The following is an 18487-nucleotide window of genomic DNA, read 5'->3' on the forward strand; positions in this document are numbered from 1 at the left end:
ACCTCCAGGCCCCGGCTGTGCCCACCTCCAGCCCCATCTGCCCACCTCTGGCCCTGGCTGTGCCCACCTCCAGCCCCGTCTGCCCACCTCTGGCCCCAGCTGTGCCCACCTCCAGGCCCCAGCTGTGCCCACCTCCAGGCCCCGGCTGTGCCCACCTCCAGCCCCGTCTGCCCACCTCTGGCCCCAGCCGTGCCCACCTCCAGGCCCCAGCTGTGCCCACCTCTTGCCCCCGGCTGTGCCCGCCTCCAGGCCCCGGCTGTGCCCACAGCCTCCGACCCTCAAACAGCCTGCTGCATCTCCCCTGTGGACCGATGAGCTTTTCTGGGAGCGGACAGCGCTCCACTGTCGGGTCAGGTGACTGAGGTAGGTCGTGCAGGAAGCGTCAGCACTGTGGAGTGGCCGTGCTATGTTCACGTTAGTGTCTACGGCAGAGGCGCGCTGTGGTACTGTGCTCATACGGTGACATGTGTCATGGGCACTACCCACGGATCACCTCCCCTGCAGCAGGCCCTCCAGACCCTCCCTACGTGTTGCCTGTCACCCTCACTTCTGTGTGGCCAGGTGTCTCAGCCCCGCGCACCGCCTAGAAAGCCGAGCCCCTGAGTGCAATGTGCCATCACTGTAGGATCTGAGTGTTTGGGGTGCTGAGATCTAACTGCCACAGTGACAGCATTTGGAGCTGGGCCCTCTGTGTGTGATTGTGCCCTTATTAGAAGAGGCCAGGCGGCTGACTTCCCCAGGCCTTGCCGTGGTGAGGGCACAGTGGGAAGTGGCTGTGTGTGAGCTTCGAAGCTGGCTTTAACTCCAGCTGTGCTGGTGCTGTGATCCCAGGCTCACGGGCTCCAGAACCTCGAGAAGGAAGTGTCTGTGTGTAAGCCCCCGTCTGTAATACTTTGGGCGCCTGGGTGGCTCAGTTAAGCATCGGACTTCAGCTCAGGGCAGGATCTCGCAGTTGGTGAGTTCAAGCCTCGCATCAGGCTCTCTGCTGTCAGCACAGACCCCACTTCAGACCCTCTGTCCCCCTCTCTGCCCCTCCCCTGCTCGTGCATGTGTGCGCTCTCTCTCCCAAAAATAAAAAACAGCAACAATAGGTTTTAAAAATAATTTATTTAAATTCAAGTTAGTTAACATACAGTGTAGTATCGGTCCCAGGAGTAGAAGCCAGTGATTCATCCCTTACGTACGACATCCAGGGCTCATGCCAACAAGTGCCCTCCTCAGTGCCCATCACCCATCTAGCCCACACCCCCACCCCTACCTCCCCTCCAGCAGCCCTCAGTGTGTTCTCTGTATTTAAGAGCCTCTTATGTTTGCCTCCCTCTCTGTTTTTATCTTATTTCATTTTTCCTTCCCTTCCACTACAGTCGTCTCTTTTGTTTCTTAAATTCCACCTATGAGGGAAATCATATGGCATTTGTCTTTCTCTGACTGACTTAATTTCGCTTAGCATAATACATTCTAGTTCCATCCACAGTGTTGCAAATGCCAAGATTTCATTCTTTTTATCGTCGAGTAATATTCCATTGTGTATATAAACCACATCGTCTTTATCCGTTCATCCATCAATGGACATTTGGGCTCTTTCCATACTTTGGCTCTTGTCGATAGTGCTGCTATAAACATGGGGGTGCCTGTGTCCCTTCGAAACAGCACACCTGTATCCCTTGGATAAATGCCTAGTAGTGCCATTGCTGGGTCGTAGGGTCGTTCTATTTTTAGTTTTTTGAGGAACCTCCATACTGTTTTCCAGAGCAGCTGTCCCAGTTTGCATTCCCACCAGCAGGGCAGAAGTGTTCCCCCTTTCTCTGCATCCTCGTCAACATCCGTTGTTGCCTGAGCTGTTCATTTTAGCCATTCTGACAGGCGTGAGGTGGTATCTCAGTGTGGCCTTGACTTGTGTTTCCCTGATGATGAGTGGCGTTGAGCACCTTTTCATGTGTCTGTCAGCCATCTGGATGTCTGCTTTGGAAAAGTGTCTATTCATGTCTTCTGCCCATTTCTTCACTGGATTATTTGGTTTTGGGGTGTTGAGTTTGATAACTCAAACAAGTACCAAAAAACAAGTACCACACAACAGATTTCTGTTGTGCGAGCTCCCAGTCTATGATACTTTGTTATAGCAGCCCAAACGACCAACGTGGTCACTTAAGTACCAAAGATACAGTTAAATCTTTTCCATTCAGGAAACAAGTGTTGAGTGTCAAACACGTGAAAACGCCCCGGGCTCTGGTCCTGCGATGATGGGTCCTAATGCGGTCCTGTCCCCAAGGTGTGTGCTCTCAGTAGCACTCAGGAGGAGACGAGCCACCACATTTCAAGACGAGGAGACATACCTCAAGAGGGAAGTGCTGTCAAAATCCTATGGGAAATAACAGGAAAGAAAGTGTGTTATTCCAGGGATGAGGATGGCGGGGGGCGGGCAGGGACGTCTGCACTGGGCTGTGAAGAGGAGGCAGGTTTGACCATGTGGAGATGAGAAAGAAAGTTTGCCAAGGTTTGCAGGAGCCACACCCGTTCCCAGGAAAGGAGGGTACTCTGAGGACAGCTCCCAGGGATGCTAGCTAGGGCCAGGGACATCAGGTGGGAACGTCCACACGTGCCCTACATATATGCATGGGTGCGGGTACCCTACATATATATGCAGGGGTGCAGGCAGCACATGTGGGAGGGAGGGAGCCTGCGCTCCACTCGGGGCTGCTGCAGCAAGCCTGGGGCCCCTCAGCTCCCCTCCTGCCCTCTTCTGGGGCCCCCCAGGAGGAGCCCTACCCAGCAGAGATCACTCAGGCAACTCTTCGATGCCACTCGCTCCAGTGTTCTCGCATGGTTTCTGTAGTCAGCACGTGGCATCTGGCTCTGTTTTTCTTCCTTCTTTTTAGAATCAGTTCCTTGCAGTTGGTACTTAGGACCCTCCATTTCTCCCAGAGTCTGCCCAATGGCCCAGGCTCCAGCTCCCCTCAGCTCTGTGCTCTGCATTTGCAGGCTGCACCCGTCCGCTCCTGCGTCCTGCTCTCCGTCCCCCCTAGAAACTGGGTCTCATCCGGTACAGACACTTGGCCTCTCCACCCTGCCACTTGCCTGGGAAGGAAAAGTGGGGGTAGTAAAGGCAAGTGTCTACGTGTGGTAGTTTCTGTTGTCCAAGTAATTCAAAGAAGTGAATCATTAAAAATGATAGTCAAAGCAGTTTACCTTTTCAGGCTAATGTGCAATGATATTTCTTAAATCTGCTTTTAAGTGATTGGGTTCTGGTGAATTCCAGGCACTAAGTTGGCTGGTTTTTTGTAACAGGTGTCATTGGATGTTCCCCTTAAAGTTGGTGTTTTACAAGAACACAGCGTCCACACTTCCTGGTAGGGAATGTTGATGCCCCACTTGACCACGGCCACTGTTCATTGGTACAGATATTACGGCTCTGAGTAACTTGCTTGACGTGTCCCTCAACATTTGTGGGGGGGGGGGACAGGACTATGTTGGGATGATGCGGTAATCTTTTATGAGATACTCTCCTTTCTTGACATCAGCCTAGAACTTCGTCCTATTTAGAGGAACAGCCTTTTCACAGCAGCAATGGATCTGACAATCCATTTGAGTTTCATTGTTCTTAGTTCTTCATTTACCAGTAGGTTCTAGCCGATTGTAGTGCTTACGTATGCTGAGCTTGGTTTTGAACTTTGGTTTGCAGCAGCATGCAAGACACAAGAGTGGGCTGTCATAAGATAGAGCGAGTTCTCTGCTTGGTAATGGAGTCACTCAGTCATGCAGGTTATTTGTGACGAGGGGGAGAGAAAGAAGTCCACGGGTGCGAGCTGCTTCGTACCAAAGGTGCATGGACGCCGAGGGTGAAGGGAGCTAGTCAACGGGCAGGCTTTTGGCATTGGCCCCGTGTAAGAGTGCAAGCCAAAATTCCCCTTGGGCGTGTTTCCAGACCATTCTCTAATAGGCCCGTGAAGAGAGTTTTGCATTTGAAAAACTGCCCTCACAAACCCTTAATTTTCATGCAGTTGTAAAGTGTTGCGGAGAATGTAGATTTGTGGTTGGGATATCGGTCACGTGTGGACGATCCTGCTGGTATTTTTAATAGGTAGAAACCATTTGCGCCTCTTAACATGCTAATGTCCTGAGCAGGAAGGTCAGCTTTCCTTAAAACCTCTTCAGTTAGCAGTAACCGTCCGAAAAACCATTAAGGTTTCTCATCTGCTAGAGGGACGCACCAGTCAGGAAAGTCGAACGTCTCTTAGGAGTCTCGAACGAAGCAATGTCCAACTGTCAACGATGTCACTGAGTACTTGCAGCAGCGAGTACAGACCCCATGACAGACGTGAGAACCTTCACACGTGTGACGGGAGTGTTGAAGGTCACGTGCGGACTGTTCGCTGCCACTATGTGAGACCGCTGCGGTGTAAGCAAGACTTTCAGGCTGTGTATTTTAAGGGATTAAAGAAAAGTGCATTTTCATCAATCAGTAAAGCAATTCTTCGTTTAGGATCTATATGAAAGACTGTATGTGGCGCTTTGGGACAAGGTTCCCTGGAGGAACTTGGTCTTTATTTTTTTTTATTTTATTTTTTTTATTTTTTTCAATGTTTATTTATTTTTGGGACAGAGAGAGACAGAGCATGAACGGGGGAGGAGCAGAGAGAGAGGGAGACACAGAATCGGAAACAGGCTCCAGGCTCCGAGCCATCAGCCCAGAGCCTGACGCGGGGCTCGAACCCACGGGGAACTTGGTCTTTAATTGTAAAGCACACGATCTCTGCTAAGGGCTACTCGGGTGACACGGTCGATAAATGCTGCATCATCTCACTGTAGGTGTCGCAAACTTCCTGGACGCTGTGTCAATCAGGGGCATGGCAGGAGACGAGTCCAACTCAGGGGGCCTTCCAGAGACGGTCAGGTACCCTGCGCGCAGTGTGGCACCTGCAGGCCTGTGACGCGGTGGCAGGTCGCCCCACCCCCAAAGTTCAGGCCGTTGGCCTCACCCAGTAGATTGTTCCTCCTGCGCCTTTGGGGTCCGTGTGCTTCATACTCTGCTGGTACCTGACCTTCTCTCCAGGTCTCCCCTCTGTGCATTTCACATTCATTTCTTTCTGTTTCTGCTGTCTTCCCCCACCTTTTATTCGGAGCTGCTCGCCTGGGCTGTGCAGGGGTGTGGTTGAGAGCTTAGCATTTGCTAATCAAAGCGCTTCTGTCTTCTGATCTGCAAAGTAAGCCTTCAGAGAAATGATGAACTCCCCACCGGATATTTGTGTGTCTCCAGCGTTTTTGATCAGCGCTCGTGTAGACTCTGAAACTTCTCGTCTGCTGTTGCTTTGTGCTCTTGGCTGTTCCAGAGGGGAGAGGCTTTCATTTAAGTCTTGGATTCCGGGGCTACTAACAGCTTGTGAGAGAGAAACAGAGGCAGAGAGAGAGAACCCCCTGCGTGTTCCTAGGAGTCACCCCCACAGACAGCACCAGGGCCGACCCTTCTGGTAATTTCTCTAGCGGCGGCTGGTTTTGCTGGGGCTTCGTCATGTGACCATCTACATAAGGCAGGGACCACGCAGAGTGGCGCTTTCCGCTTGGGTTGGGTCCACTCTCAGGTTTCTTAGGCCAGTTGCCATCTTTGTTGTGTTTTTAGTGCCTTTATGAAAAAACAAGAGCCGCTAATGAGGAAGATTAAGGAAATGAGCCAGTAAAACAGAAATGGGGATGTGCACCCAACGGGCTGACGTGATGAATATCGATGGCCATGTGTCAGTTGCTAAACGTTATTTAAAACTTGTTCTCGCCGTCTTCAAGTCATGTGTTGTCCTCCAGAATATGGAAATACAATGATTAGAAGGCTGTTTTACCATCCTGAGATATATGCACCATTGGTCTTGTAATTTGTTGCTACCTTTTCCTTATAGTAAATGGTCCATGATACATGAAAGAAATTTATGTCAGAACTTTTCACGGTGAATAAATATTAGAAAGAAAATACATTTAGACAATAGACTGGAGCAGCGGGATGGGGATCCCGTGCTCAGGTTTGTGTAGTTTATTTTCTCCTGATAATTTGGACACTTGCTATGTGAATATTTTACCTTTTAGGGTACTTGAGTCCACCTTGTCCCAGTAATCGATACATTTTAAGGCACAGCAGGAGAAGTAACCAATCCCGGGCTTTCTCCGTGCCCTTTTCCTGATGTCAACAAACACGTTGAAAACTTAACGCCTGCCTTCTTCTAGAAGTTATTAGAGGTGGCCTGCAGCATCCTCCAGTGACGTCGCATTGCATTCTGGACGAAACACAAAATACGCGGCATTGTCTACAAGGCAGGTGTGGCGTTAGGGCCGCTTTCCCTGCGCCTGCGTCACGTGACTCTGCACCAGGTCTCATGCCCGCCTCACGGTGCTCCCCCAAATAGAAACCCTTCCCGGCTATTCACCTGGCTCGCTCCTGCCCATCCTTCGAGAACCTGAAAGTAAATCCCACTTCCTCAGAGAGTCTGGGCCTCCCCCTTGGTCCCCAATCAAAGCTGGTACCCATCGCATCACTATACCCTCTGTAGCACCCCGACTGGCTGGGCACAGAGCTCATCCCAGGGTGGCACTCCAGTGGCCTGACGTCTCTCCCTCCTGCTGGAGTGAGTGCAGGGGAAGTAGCCCTTTCCATCACTCCTGGCCCGCGCCTGCCGCCGCAGTTACCGTGCACCCCACATGGTCAACGTTTGCCACTGTGAAACGTACGACGCAGAAACTCCATAACGTGTAAGCCTGTAACCTGAAACAGCCCTGTAACCTCTCTCTGGGTGGAGAGAGGGCGTACTGCCCTGCACCTTGCCCCTGCCTTCCATTTGGCACCCCCCTCCCCTAAGCGCTGCAGCATGCTGCATTTGACGGAAATTCCTTTGTTGTTCATCTTCTTAGACTTCAGCGTGAACCCTGTACTGATAGTGTAGTTTTGCCCCGCGTTCAGTTTTTTTGGTTTGTTTTTTTGGTTTGTTTTTTGGTTTTTTTGGCCCTGCGTTTGCTGCTCTCTACAACCTAGGACCATCAGTTTTACATGGATGAAATAAATCATGGTATATTCTTCGGTGTCTGACACTTAGAATCGTATCTGTGAAGTTCGGTCGTGCTGTGCACGTGTGCGGATGGATGTTTTTCTATTGACGTGAAATGTTTCGCTACATGGCGTAGTGGCAACGTAAAGACTTCCCGCAAAATGTCTGCATCCCCAACTTCAGAACCTATACGTGTGTTAGGTTACACGTCAGAGGGATGAAACTTGCGGGTGCAATATAGACTGCTAATCGGTTACGTTTCTGTGGCTAATACCTTCGCTGATGCTGTATGTCTTTCCATGAGACTGCACTCTGCGATAATGCCATTTTTGATGGCAGAAAGAGCTGGTAAATACGGATCTGCTGAATATATCCGATTCTAGGCCAGCTGTAGTTTAAAAACACTAGAGCTTTGGGGTGCCTGGATGGCTCAGTCAGTTAAGCATCTGACTCTTGATCTCCATTCAGGTCACGATCTCACGGTTTGTGAGTTCAAACCCCACACTGGGCTCTGATGGCACGGAGTCTGCTTGGTATTCTTTCTTCTCTCTGCCCCTCCCCTCCTTGTGTTCTCTGTCTCTCAAAATAAATAAGTAAACTTAAAAAAAAAAACAAAAACAAAACAAAAAACCTTAGGGGCGCCTGGGTTACTCAGTCGGTTAAGCGTCCGGCTTCAGCTCAGCTCATGATCTCCCGGTTCATGGGTTCGAGCCCTACGTCAGGCTCTGTGCTGACAGCTCGGAGCCTGGAGCCTGCTTTGGATTCTGTGTTTCCCTCTCTCTCTGCTCCTCCCCCACTCACACTCTGCCTCTCTCTCAAAGATAAACATTAAAAAATTAAAACTTTAAAAAAAATTTTTTTAAAAACTTAAAAAATACTGGAGCTTTGTTTTTGAGTAATTTGATACCTAAAATAGCGACTGCCTCTTCAAGACTCTCACGAACATGATGTTGTACCAACTGTCTTGGCTACCATTTGCTCTAGCGTCTTGAACTAGCCCCCTCCTGTCACAGAGGGGGCTGCACTGCACTGCTGATATATGGTGACAGGCGTAGATCTTTGAGGATCACTTGAGGTCATCGCTATATTTCACTCAGGATTTTGCTGTAAAGATAACTATAGTAGTGGCAGAACGGAGCTTTTCAAATAAAATCACATGTCAAATTAGTAAATTGATTATTTTGAAATTATAAACCCAGTGAGTAGTTACAATCTTCACCTTCACCTGGGTTTTGAGTGGAGGTTTGGCCAGAATGTGCCACAGACCCTGGAGCCTGGAGCGTGTGACTTCATTAGTGAGCACGAGTGCCTTCTTGGAAACGGACACTGGCAGGAGTTTGCACCGCCAGACCGGGCATCACCGCATGCCGCGTGTTCAGCTTCTTTGTTCCCAAGTTTTAGAGAAGGACTCAAACTAGATAAAATATCTCCTAAAGAAATAGAAATGTCTTATTAAATCTAAGGGAAAAATTCATTCATGCCTCAGGAGGAAAATTAAGTCAAGAAATGGAAAACCAGGGGCACCTGGGTGGCTCAGTCGGTTAAGCGTCCAACTTCAGGTCATGATCTCGCGGTTTGTGAGTTCGAGCCCCGCGTCGGGCTCTGTGCTGATGGCTTGGAACCTGGAGCCTGCTTCACAGTCTGTGTCTCCTTCTCTCTCTGCCCCTCCTCCACTCGTGCTCGCACACGCTCTCTCTCTAAAATAAGTAAACATTAAAAAATAAAAAGAAATGGAAAACCAGTAGGGACCCCCTTTATGTGTCTCTTGTCTCTGCTTCTCCACCTCTCCCATTCCTACTTCTCATAAACCTGCTCTACTTCCTTCTGAATCCACATCCCACGCAGAAATGGGCGCTCCCCCTATGCTCATCTGATCTCATGTTTCGTGACAGCCAGCAAGAATAAATCCAAAGAGTTGGATCCCCCACCTGAGACCCTCGAGTGGACTTCTGACCCAGGCTGGGCCACCCCCGTGGTGGAGGAGGAGAAGGAGGGCTCGCGGTGCAGAAACGCGGCTCTGGTCCCCATGGGTGGAGGAGGAGGGCAGTGGCGATCATTTCGACCAAGGCCCTTCTCAAAAGGCTTCTGTGCGGTGCTGGAAGATTGTAACAGGGGGGCAAGCCCTTTGGAAAAACTGGGCTCAGATTATTTTTGTTGCCGCCATTCAATTGCTGGTAGCTCTTGCCTCTGAGGCTTGTTAGATACTTAATATTTATTGAGAGCCTGAGGGGACTTTTGACACTGGGAAGTCGAGCTTGCCAAAATGCTGCCCAGTGTAGACCAATCGGTCTCAAAACTGCCTGTGGGTTTCAGGGAGTCTGTGCAAAGTCGGCCGTTATCTGAAGAAGATCGTAAGACGTTCTCCCTCGCAGCAACATGGAAAGATACAGATGCTCAATTTTAAATTCTGCAACTCACATCCAGTATTCTCCCTGAGAGGGACTTCTCTTGGGCACGATACCGTGTGAGATCTCTTCTGACTGTGATCAGGTCACAGGGCCGTTGCTTTTGGTGATTTACGCAACACGACACCTTTAAAACGTTACATCAAAATAGATCCAAGGTAGACTGAGCTCCGAAGGTAAGAATAACTTACATTTCGAGTCAATTTCATAAAGAAGCGATTAAACACAGCCAATTAAACTGAAAAGCCTAAAATAATGGGAGCCCTGGTGTGGAATTTAAAGTAGAAAAAATAATGAAGAAATTTTAGAAGATATATAATTACGGTCTGTAATTTGCCTGCTTCGTTTTGTTTTGATTTCCCAGAAGGGCTAATGGAGTGGGAGCTGGCTCTGTGCACACAGTCTTGCTGAACCACAGGTACAGGGCTGACAGCTGCCTCGGTGACGGGGCGGCAAAGCGCCGTGCCCTCAGGCGGTCGCACAGAGTCACGTTATGCAAAATAGTCAACCTCAGAGGCTTCCAAATTCAGAGGAGAAAAGGACAGCCGATTCCAGATAGGTCCATGAGGCAAATACAGAATGGTTGGTGGACAGCCCCAGAGAACCTGAGTTGTGAGACACGGAGGAGGCGGTGTGAGCAGGAGGGGTGTTAAAGGCAAGGTGGGGGGGGGGCACCCGAGAGTGCGTGTGGCAGAATTGGGGGGGATACCATCTCCTTTCCCGTAAGATAATGGCGATTCTTAATTAACTGCCCGACCTCAGCAGTGGGGCCTGTCAACCAGATTTAATTTCTAATTAGTGAAATCAGTAGAAGTTTTTGAAGGGTAAGAGTCCATCTGTCACCACCAGCGCCGCCCCCCTCACCCCCCACAGCCTTGGTTGCTCCTGTCTTTCCGAAGTGGCTGCTCAGCCCGCCCCAGCCCTGCAGTCAAGCGCAGAGTCACTGACAGGGAGTCAGCATCAATCAGTACCCTGTGGCCACAGCCCTCAGCCACCTCTTACACTCACAACTAGGAAAAGCATCACGAGGACTTAGGAGACACCGCACAGCAGTCCCAGAGGAGGGGAGTGTCTCAGGGAGCAGGAGGACTGTCCCTGCTCAGGATCCAGGGAGCTTTGCTGGACAGGGAGCTCTGTTCTGCCCCCTCAGACGCTGGCTGGCGTCTTCGACTCTGGCCGACACCGTGAAGTCCGATGAGCTGCTGCTTCGTGTGTATCCTCTGGAAACATTTTAAACCATCAATTACCTAAACGTGGATCTAGTTATATCCCAAGGAAGGCCTTTTTCAGTTTTGGGAGCTGGAAACCGTCTTCTCTTCTTAATATACTTCGGAAAGCTGCCTGGGTGAAGAGGAGATTGATTGGCTCGAAGACGGACTGTTGTGAGAAAAATAATTGAATTCACTTCCTTCCTCCCTAGTGAGTGGGCCATCTGGTCGACCCCTCCGCCTTTAGCAAAGGGAAATAAAGTGCACGGTTGCCAGCTGTCCCCAGCAAGGCTGGCAGGGCCCGGACCTCCACTGTCCCTGCCGTCCCTGCTCTCCTGCGACCACCCTGGTTGCTCCCGCGCCCGCAGCTTCCCACGCTGATCTCCCACGGTCACGGGGCTCCTTTAGGGAGAGACCTTAGTGTGCGGCAGAAACCGTCTTCTCCCCCCACTTCAGCCGGAAGAGGGGCTCCTTCTGTCTCACTAGCTGTGTGTGGCCGTACCTGCGTCGTAGAAAACAAACATGCCGCAAGGTCCACCTGAAACATTCAAGGTGGGTGTTTGCCACGTGGGGATGTGTGCTTTGTCGCAGAGTGAGGTGGCTGCAACCCGGCTCACCCTCCTCCGGGCACCCAATGGAAGATAAAATGCCGCTTTGCCGTCTTTGGGGGAAGCGGCCAAAAGGGATGTGATTTCTCTGCGTTTCCTTTCTTCATACAGTATTGGAAATTTGGCGTGCTTTTGGGTCGTTCCCCCATTTGTCAATCAAGTGGCACGGAAGCATCATCTGGTAGTGATTGGCAATAGATAGTAAGGCAAAACCTTACGTGTCTATACATTGCATAAATTATAGTATGCCGCCACACACATTTGCGTGTAGTCCCAACACTCACGCCCTGGGTTCCCTTTGCCTTCCACCCCTTCGTTGCTTTTTTTCCACCCGGGCAGCTTTCAGTTTCTCTAACTTCTAAAGGATCACCTCAGCGTCTTCATGTGAATCTCTGCTCCTTATCATGAGGCATAGGGTGTGATAAAGTCAGCAAGGGGAATGCGGTGGGAGAGGGGGAGCTCAGGACAAGATAAGGTGGGTCAGGTGTGGACACAGACGGGCAGGGCCTGGTGGCTCAGGTGGCCCAGCTTAATCCGTCCACAGAACACGGTGGGTCTTCAATTATTATCTTAATCTGTACGTCTCCCATTTCGCTGTACAACTGGCACGTAAAATATCAAACTCGAATCACAGATTATGAAGATAATAACGTTCTGAAACCATGAATTGTATATTTAAGAAAAACCAAACAACCCAGGAAAAGGTTGAGTTTATTTCTCGTTCATTTGGTTGGGTTTGTTTGTTTTCTTTTTGCCTGAGTTAAGAACAAATGCGAGCACCAATTATATCACTAGGGACAAGGCAATTGCCAACTCTAGATGTCAGTTTGCATTACGTCTGTTAAGACCGACTGCTATTTATGGCATCGTCAGTGGAGCTGGGCTTGTATTAATGCCTTGCTTTCCACATCAATCGACAATAGCTTTTCTGCCAGAGGTGCCAGCAAATAATAAAGTTACTTCTTCTAAAGGCATTCGGGCATCCGTTCTTTCATTCAGCACACAGTCCTGGAACGCTCTGGCGTCCCACGTTCTATACCAGGCATCGGGAACGCGAGCACACCAAGGCCATGCGGGAACGCGAGCACACCAAGGCAATGCGGGAACGCGAGCATACCAAGGCAAGGCAAGGCAAGCTTAAGCAGCTTGCTGCCTGGTGATGGCACGGGAATTAAATACATCATTGAATAGTGCAGTAATGTTACCGAAGAGCATTTACAAAGAGTCACGGTTGTGTCCAGATGGAAGAATGATGAACTGTGCCTGGGAAACTAGGCATGGCTTCCCAAAATGTCAGAGATGTGCAGCTGAACAACAGAGATTTGTGTCTCATGGTTCTGGAGACTGGACACCCAAGCTCAAGGTGCTGTAGTGTCTTACGAGGCTTTTCTCTTTAGGCGTTTCACGGCGCCTTCCTGCTGTGTCTTCACATGGTCTTTCTTCGCAAATGGGTACAGGGAGAGAAGGCAAGCTCTCTGGTATCTCTTCTTATAAGGACACTAATCCTGTCCTGAGGGCTGCACCTTCCTGACCTCATGTAACCCTCCTTGCCTCCCAGAGGCTCTCTGTCCACATACCATCACACTGGTGGGGGGGGGGGGGGGGTAGAGGTTCCACATGTGAATTTAGGAGGGACGCAGCTCAGCCCATAACAGCCTGATGTCCTTCCTTCCTCCCAGCTGCACTTCTTGGAGTTTCTGTTCAAATGTCACTTTATTAGGAAATCTCTCTGACGACCTTATATACAAACAGGTTACAAGGCATTCTCCCTCCAACTCCCTTATCCTGCTTTTTTCTTCTCTTACTGGGTCTATGTGTTTATTGTTTGTGCCTCATCCCTGCACTAGAGAACAAGAGAGGAAATACGGAAAAATGAAAGCCATTCAGCTTGCTGGGTGGATGACAGTGTAGTCTGTTTTGTTCACTGCTGTTGCCCAACATTCTCAGGGCAGGGATGGCAGAGTAAGACCTGGGTAAACATGTGTTGGATGGACGGATGGATGGATGGGCAGATGGATGGATGGACGGACAGATGGATGGACAAATGGATGGAGTGGGTGGGTGGGTGGATGAATGGATGGATGGATGGATGGATGGATGGATGGATGGATGGGTAGATGGGTGGGTGGGTGGATGGACAGATGGATGGAGTGGGTGGGTGGGTGGATGGATGGATGGATGGATGGATGGATGGATGGACGAATGGATGGACAAATGGATGGATGGGTGGGTGGGTTGATGGACAGATGGATGGATGGGTGGGTGGGTGGATGGATGGATGGATGGATGGGTGGGTGGGTGGATGGACAGATGGATGGATGGATGGGTGGGTGGGTGGATGGATTGCTGGAAGCCGAGCTATCCCAGCCTGAGTGGCAAAGCCCGGGTTGTGGACAGATTGGTGACTGCAGGGCGGCCCGCCGACAGTGAAGCTTCTTGTACTCCCGCTTTTAGGTAATTTGGCCTTAAAAGTACCTCGGGTATTGTCTGTTGGGGAATTGCCCTCGGCAGGCCCCCTGGGAAAAGAACCATTAGGGAAGAAAATAAGGTTCCACAAGAAATTGTGTGGCCTTACGTTTAGCCCTTGCCATCCCCTATGGAGACTCCTCTACTTACAGGAAGGATAGCCTCATACCTTTGCCAGCAAAGAGGGTCTGTATAGGAGAGACATATGGATTTGAAAGCCCCACTCCGGCAACTAAGGAGTGTATCTCTGGGCACAGGTGACTTCAACCCCTAGGCCCACCTGGCCCCCTGGAGGCATTCCGGATGATGACTGAACCTAGTTGGTTAAGCTACAGAATGGTTCATTGGTTCCTAGGTGCACTGTCTCTCTGAGAATGTATGAGGCATGGGTTTCTAAGGCCTTTTCAGCCCCTTTCTGACACCTCAGACTGAGGCAAACACATTGTTCTTCTGGCCTCATGTGGTTAGGAGGTCATGTCCCTGTAACTGTTCCATTTGAGATATTGAGAAATGGAGGGCCTTTCACGAGAACAGCAAATCAAATGCTTTGTAGATTATAGATAAACACAGATGCATAATGGAATAATGTAAGAAATTAATCTATAATCAAAGGGTATGTGGGAAAGTTAGGGGGAAATCACCATATTATTTCTTAAAGGTCGTTTATACATAGGAACATTTTCAAAATTAGATAATGTTAGAAAAACATAGATGGCGTATGCTACAAGGAAATCACTAGCATATATAATGCCACATTTACTACAATAAATCGGCCAGTTCAACACACTGCTGTTGTCTGTATCCATTTTTATTTTAGTTTTAGTTTATTTAAGTTTTTTATTTTCCAGGTTTTTTTTTGTTTGTTTGTTTTATTTTATTTTCACCTATGCCGTTCTTCCTTCAGGAACCCCTGGTTGCTGGAGCTGGTCTCTGGCAATGGATGGATGAATGGATGGGATGGATGGATGGATGGGTGGACAGATGGACAGATGGATGGATGGGTAGGTGGCTGACTGGATGGATGGATGGATGGATGGATGGATGGATGGATGGATAGGTGGGTAGATGGATGGATAGATGGACAGATGGGTGGGTGGGTGGGTGGATGGATGGAGAGATGGACGGATGGGTGGATGGATGGACGGATGGATGGGTAGGTGGGTAGATGGATGGATAGAAGGATGGGTGGGTGGGTGGATGGATGGATTGATGGACATATGGACAGATGGATGGATGGATGGGTAGACGGATGGTTGGATGGAAGGATGGATGGATGGATAGGTGGGTGGGTGGATAGATGGACTGATAGAAACTTTGTTCACCTTGTTACACCAAATGGTTAATTGTTAATATGCTCTTCCATTTTACTGGATCTCTGAGATATGCATGTGGTGGTACCAAGCAGAACAGGGAATGTATTATAGTCTCATTTTCACCATTCTAGGCAAAAATATATAATTCTGCTGAGAAATACACTACTGAAGCTTAACATTTCAGGGGATAATTTATTAACTTCTCTTGTCCTTCATGGGAAGCAAGGTCAGCTGTACTCAAATTTTCAATAAGTCAGCTCCTGCAAGTTAAGATGAGGAAGTCCGTTGAATCTGGGGAGCTAAATGAGACGTTCAAGGAAGCGCGTATTAATCTGCATTCTAACTCAAAAACTGTCTCTATATTCTGGTTACACCCAAGTAGAAATTAAATGTGCATATAGACCATGACTAGAAAGGAAAATGGGGGAAATGAACATTTCTGTTCTCTTGGATTAACAAGATTATTCATGATTTGTTTCCTCCTTAATTTGTTTCCTATTATTATTATTATTGTTACAGTATTTTGTATGTAAGTTAAAAAAAGCTACTGTACTGTGAAAAGCGAGATTTGGCAAATGAAAATGGAATTTAATAAAGAATGTCTCCTTTCCTGTGGGTAAAATTTCTCTGCTTTTTTCAGCATGTAAGAATGCTGCCTGGAAGGCAGTATGGTGCACCTGTCTTTAAGAAATGATGTAGTGATCCAGAATCATTTCACTTGAGTGAGCTATGCTGTCAATGCCTGTTTGGTTATCTACTGTCCATTCTCCCATTCAATAATATATACTAAGTTGGTTTTCTGTGAAAAATATTTTCTTAGTCCGGTGAACATGCAGGAGTCAGAGCCTTTGCCCCTTTCCAGAAGTCTCTTGACTCCCATTCATTTTCCACCCAGAGGAGCAACTTCACAGCTTTGCATCTTTCTTTTCCATCCTATATGTGTTCATAGGACTTTTACTGGATTGAGCCTTTTTAAGACCATTTATTTCCACCTTCCTTTCTGGGGGAGTGGACCTCCAGGATCCCTGTTAGGTGTTCACCATCTTGCTCACTTCTTGGTAAAGCCACCCATTCTGTTGTTAGGCAATATTAGTGCTTGGGAATTTTGAAATTGTACTGAAACAATTTCTACCTTCCAGAGCTATACAGAATAAGTCTCCTCTCTCTTGCATGTGACAGTTCCAGTGAAGACTCTAGGTATTTGGCTTTTGAGACTGAACATTCTTTCAAGCCTACTTCACGTGACATGTTTTGCAAACATTTCCATCCTCTGGTCATCTTGGCAGACACTCTCTATTTCATCTGTGACCCCATCTAGCCTAGACCTGGATATCCCCTTGGGGATGCGTTTGGGCTAGGAAGGGGCCCACTGAGTCCCAGAAGGTCTTCTGTCACTGCAACATGGGTTCAAGTGCACTTCTGCTACACTACTAGCTGGTCAAGAAATTGACACAAAGCAAAAGTCTTAGTCTTCTTTCTGCCTATGAACTTTGACCAGTGCATTTAATAGGTGTGTTTAAAACAGATTTTAGAATTCTGGAGTAGTATTAAAAACAAGATTTGAAAGAGATCAATTATCTGACCTCATGAAGACAATAACATTTTGTCATTCTGGATCTTGAATGAGATTTGGTCTTGACTATTCTAGTATTCTGGTTTGATGATTACCCTGGGATTTCATCTGAGCAGGGTTCAAGAAATCTGAGCAGTGTTCGGGGCACCTGGGTGGCTCAGTCGGTTGAGCGTCCGACTTCGGCTCAGGTCATGATTTCGCAGTTCATGAGTTCAAGCCCTGCGTTGGGCTCTGTGCTGACGGCTCAGAGCCTGGAGCCAGCTTCACATTCTTTGTTCCTTCTGTCTCTACCCATCTCCCACTTGTACTCTCTCTCTCTCTGTCTCTCTAAATAAATAAATGTAAAACAAAATTTAAAAAAAATGGAAATCTGAGCAGTGTTCAAGGGTGTGCGAGAGATTATGTGCACTACGTTGGTAGAATGAATAGTACTGCTTCAAGATTTATGCTTTTCACAGATTTGGAGAATTTTCAAATTTTCCTTGTAAACTTGGGCAAAGTGAAAAGCTGTGGAATCAGCAAAATCTGATCACTTGTCTTTGTTATTGGCTACTGATTTTCTCACATAGAAAACCTATCCAATAAGAAATGAGAGCAACTCAGTACAGCTTTTCATCATTTTTAAGTGCTAAAAAGCCACTACTTAATAGATCGGTTCTAGATAGCAAATAAGATTGGTAGAAATTTCTAAACAACTATAAAACTCTTTCTTGCTAAGACCATAATGGCCCTCATAATTTTTCTTAATTTGATAACCTATAGGGCCAAAATTGAATATTTGCATTCCAAATAATTAATTATTTGCCATCCTACATTTGGTATTACCTATATTTCAACTTGTAAAAATGTGCTACATTCTAATGAACTTTCAGTTTTGGAGGAAGCTGTATTCGGGTATTGTGTTCTCTACTTTTTGAGACCATCTCTATTCTACTTCATCTTGACCTGGCGTTAATATGAGTTATAATCATGGGGACCTTTATAAGAAAGAAGATTTTGTGATCTGTGTATGGGCAGAGAGAGCAGTAGGTCATTTGCAGTGTGGCCATACGTCTTTATTTGTCCTGGGGAGGTTCAGGTGCTCTTGTATAATTAATGATAATTATCAATATAAACTCTTATATTTATTAATTATAGATATTAACCGCTTTGTCTTTCAAAGGATCTCTACTTGGAATGTAAATTACATGACCATCCTGATTCGAAAGCAACTGAAAGCTTGGTCTCAGCAGCCAATATGCCTGGTTAATTTCCTAGATCTGTCTAACCTGTAGCACACTGTAGCAATGTCTCCCGATTCTTCTTCCTGTCCGAACCCTGCTACAGTGCAAACATGGTTCCCTGGAGGGACTAAAATCTAGAATAGGTATAAGTGAGTTACCCAGTGAAGAGACCTGGGGAATCTTGAAGCCTTGTATGAGATGTTATAGAAGGAAGAAAAGGCTCATGATAGTGAGCAGTGTGTAGAGTTTAATTAACTGTGGCACGCAGTAGGTGCTAAATAAATATTTGAATCTGGTAACCGTGTGGATGTAAACGAAAGGAAAATGAGAGAGGAGTTGGAGCTGGAGTACTAATCATGCTGGGTTTGACTCAATGGGGGTTAGTAGGTTGGCTAGAGTGCAGAGACGTGCCCCAGTTCCTGTGTGCTGTAGGACCTAGTGTGCTTGGTGGAGAGACATTAAGTTCACAGAAATGCTGTAAATGTAGTAGAATACCACATTCATTCTTGAGATAAGGTTTTGCCAAGGTACAGGGATGAGAGCCGGAAGCAGAAGGGTGGAAAAAAGAACTAATCATAACTTCAGGGATGAGGATGTGCCTCATTCGCTGTTTTGTGTCTCGGTTCTTGATTTAAATGGAGTGTATTTATTAGGTTGATTTCATGTTTT

General features: G+C 47.7%; 1 protein-coding gene across 3 annotated transcripts in view; it reads left to right on the top strand.

Annotated features, from left to right (window-relative positions):
* DPP6 (dipeptidyl peptidase like 6) overlaps positions 1–18487 on the top strand; it is a 941878-nt gene that overhangs the window by 556748 nt on the left and 366643 nt on the right. The gene's annotated exons all lie outside the window — the stretch shown is intronic.

Source organism: Herpailurus yagouaroundi, unplaced genomic scaffold (assembly GCF_014898765.1).
Source record: "Herpailurus yagouaroundi ecotype Mexico unplaced genomic scaffold, PumYag 483, whole genome shotgun sequence".
In the NCBI taxonomy this organism is placed as follows: Eukaryota; Metazoa; Chordata; class Mammalia; order Carnivora; family Felidae; genus Herpailurus; species Herpailurus yagouaroundi.